Below are 3,937 nucleotides of genomic sequence, written 5' to 3' on the forward strand. Positions count from 1 at the left end.
AAATAAAGTATGAAAGAAATAGAAAAAATTATAAAAAAAAAAGAAAAATAAGTTCGTAAAAAAAAAAATAAGGAGTAATTTTTCAAATTAATTTTAATTTTTTATATTTTTAAGTGTTGCGTTGCATAACTTAAATTATTAATTAGTTAAAATGTAAAAAAACTTCTTTTTTAATAATAAATATTTGATATTTTAATCTAATTAATGATTTTAATTTATTTAAACTTAATAAAAGTACTTTATATAACGTAATCATAATTTAATTTAAGGGTCAGAAACTACACCACTGTCAGGATCAGAAACTGCCAAATAAGAAATTCTGAGGGTCAGAAACCGATGTCTTAGATGTCAATTATTAAAACGTCGATTTAAATTATTTATTCAATTAAAATAATTATTTTACGCATTCGACTTTATTTTGAAAACTATAAACTAGTTGATAAAGTTATTAATTGTCTCTTAAGTTAAAATTTATATTTATTATTATTGTATAACTCCAACTGTCACTCTAAAAAGGTCAGAAACTGGGTCCTTTACCTTAATCAAATTTTAAATAAATTAGAGCATGTATATTATTTATTAATTTCAACAATTGGTTTATCACATTTACAATAAAAGCAGTAACAATAAAAAAATGCTAATTCAAAAGTACACTAAAATAAATTTAAATTTAAATTTCATCGTCAGAACTATCAGAACTTTCGTAGTTATCCAAAGTTTCGGGAAGATCTCGTAACTTTTCTTTTTCGTTTGTATCCGTGTTTTCAGTGTCCAAGCAATCATTATCAGAATCGTAGTCGTCTGCTCCTGATGTAGAGATTGATGAAGCTTCTGAATTCGTACATGATACTCCAGCACAACTTTAACAAGCGTGAGAATATTTTAAGCCTAACTTTCTGCAGTTACACGCGTTATGACTGCATCCTTTTTTACACCCGCAAGATATTAAATCTAACAATTCTGGAGGAGCAACAACTTTATCCATACGGATTGGTTTCAAAATATCACCATTGTTCATCCAGCCCCATGATGTTGGATCAATTTTTAAACGGAAATTTGCCTGACAGTAAGTATACAATTTAACAATAACATTTAGTATAAGGATAGACAGAGCTGAAAGAAAATCATTATTTTCAACTCGTAAAGAAATTCATTTAATGCTAATATAGTATTTAAATTTTGTTAAATACAAAGAAATAAGAATTTCTTAATTAATTTTTAATTATTGATGTAAAAATTTCAAAACTATTTAATTTTTTTCTTTGAATAAAAATATAGTTCACTGAAAAAGTTTGGAGTTATTTCTCAGCGTTTGAATTTGAATAGGTGCACGCGCGTGCTGCGCATGCGCAATACAATTTTCGACGCCAAGCAATATGGCGGATCAACAAAAACATTACCTTGCGGAGAAAATTTATTAACTTTCAGATAATTAAAGATTTATAGCACGTAGGAGTCTACTGATTGACTTATTTTATCCATTAGTCTTAACTACATACTACTACGAAAAATTTTTTCATCTGGGTACTACAGTTGATCATATATTTGCTTAAAACTACTATTTTGACCGTTTTGTTATAAAAAAATAGACTCGCAACGCACTTTTTTGTTGGATTTTTTCGGATGTCGTAGTTTTAGCATATTTTGGATCATTCTGTGAAAGTAATTTCTTCTTAGCGATTTTTACCAAGTAACGTCTTTATTTTGCCTCTTCTCAACTGGACTATACATGAAAATCGAATTGTAGCTTCATAATCGATAACACTTTATAGCTAAAATAAAAAAGTTCAATAAAAATATTTATAATTAAAGATAACCAGTTTTTTATGTCTCATGAAAATAATACATATTTTTGATATATTAAAAATATATATCATTTTATATTTTGAATATAAATAAAATATATTTATTTTATACGTGAAATATATAAAAATATATTTCACGTATATTTCAAATATATTCTAATTACAGTACTTTTGGCCGTTTTTTGTATATAAAAAATATATTTCTGATAGAAGAAAAATATACGCAAAATATATTTTTTTTGTATGATAAATATAAATGTCGAATATATAAAAAATATACTCAGAATGTATTTTAAGTATAAGCAGCTTTATTTGATGAAAATATTTTCCAGACTATATTTTTTATATATTTTAAATATAATTAAAATATACTTAAAATATACTTTAAGTCTATAGGACAAAATTGACAGTCCGAGATTTTAAACTGTACAAGAAACTGGCCTAGTTTAAAGTTTTCCGGAACAAACATTGTAAACATGCACTTGCAAATGTTCTCAAGTTAACAAAATCCAAAATCTCGGGCTGTCAATTTTGTTCTATAGACTTTAAGTATATTTTACGTATATTTAAAATATATAAAAAATATAGTCTGGAAAATATTTTCATTATCTAAAGCTGCTCATATTTAAAATACATTCTGAGTATATTTTTTATATATTCGACATTTATATTTATCATACAAAAAAAATATATTTTGCGTATATTTTTCTTACATCAGAAATATATTTTTTATATACAAAAAACGGCCAAAAGTACTGTAATTAGAATATATTTAAGATATACGTGAAATATATTTTTATATATTTCACGTATATAATAAATATTTTTAATTTGTATTCAAAATATAAAATGACATATATTTTTAATATATCCAAAATATATATTATTTCCATGATTATAATCAAAAATGAAAAGATACCCTTTTCAAACTCAACTCCTCATTTATTATTAAATAGCCGCCATTTTGGTAATTTGCCGCATTCATATATCATGTCATTTTTCTCGTTGACTGTTCTATTAACATATAGTAGAAACGTTGACTATTGCTCAATTTTAAAAATCTTAGTATAGAAAAATTCACAGTATACAAACTATTCAATGTCTTGAGTTAAAATCACCCAACTTTAAGCCAGGTAGAATTTTCATGTCTCGTAAATGTGTATACTTTTTTACACAATATATAACAGTATTCAACATAATAATTTTCAAAAAAAATTATTAATTTCATTTATCTATTTGATATTTTTATACCCAAAATTTGTTTATATTGGAAATTTATAAATAAAAATTATCAAAATGTATTTTTAGTAATCTAAAAGCTTATAATAAGTTACGACTTTGACTATTTATTTCCCCATGCATCTATAGATGGCAGAAAGCGCACCCACATAGTTTTGACTTTAGTCATTCTCCGAAATATAGTCACGTATGTTTACGTTTTTACACGCTTTATTACTATTTCACTATCAAGCGTTTAAAATTAAATTTTAAAACTTATAATTAAAATAAAATTTATTTTCTACTAAAATTTTGTGATTTTTTGTAGTAGTGAAGTGATTAAATTTCAAGATGGAAACAAAATGTAACTTTTCTGAAACAATAAAAGTGATAGAAAACAAAGTGCCGCAAGTAACATCGCATATTTTGGCGTTCGATAAACCTAATTGTACTTTTGAGTCATCTGAATTTTCTACCAGTACTAAACTTGGAGATAAGTGGCAGGTTTCTATACGTGTGAACAATAACAGTGCATCTCAATTTAAAGATTTCATATCGGCTCACGTGCAAAACATGAGTAATCACATATTCAACGCGAAAGTGAAGTTTTTTTTAGTAAACTGCAGACGGCAACAACTTTTGATGAATCATTTTCAATATCAATTTTCCCCTAAAGCGATTTGGGGTTTCGATGTTTTAGTCCCTAAAAGATGGTTGCTGGAAAATAGGTTAGAGTTTTTACCCGAAGATACTTTAACTTTAGACACCGTAGTTAGTGTTATCGATGATAACGAAGACCGTGGTGTATTAACAATCAAAAGTGAAAATTTAAGTGAGAGTCTAAAAGAAAATGCATCAGAAAATCACAGTGAAGATTCGAAAAAAAATTTGAACAAAAATTCAGAGAGAAATTT

The sequence above is a fragment of the Cotesia glomerata genome, linkage group LG2 (assembly GCF_020080835.1).
Source record: "Cotesia glomerata isolate CgM1 linkage group LG2, MPM_Cglom_v2.3, whole genome shotgun sequence".
Classification (NCBI taxonomy): Eukaryota; Metazoa; Arthropoda; class Insecta; order Hymenoptera; family Braconidae; genus Cotesia; species Cotesia glomerata.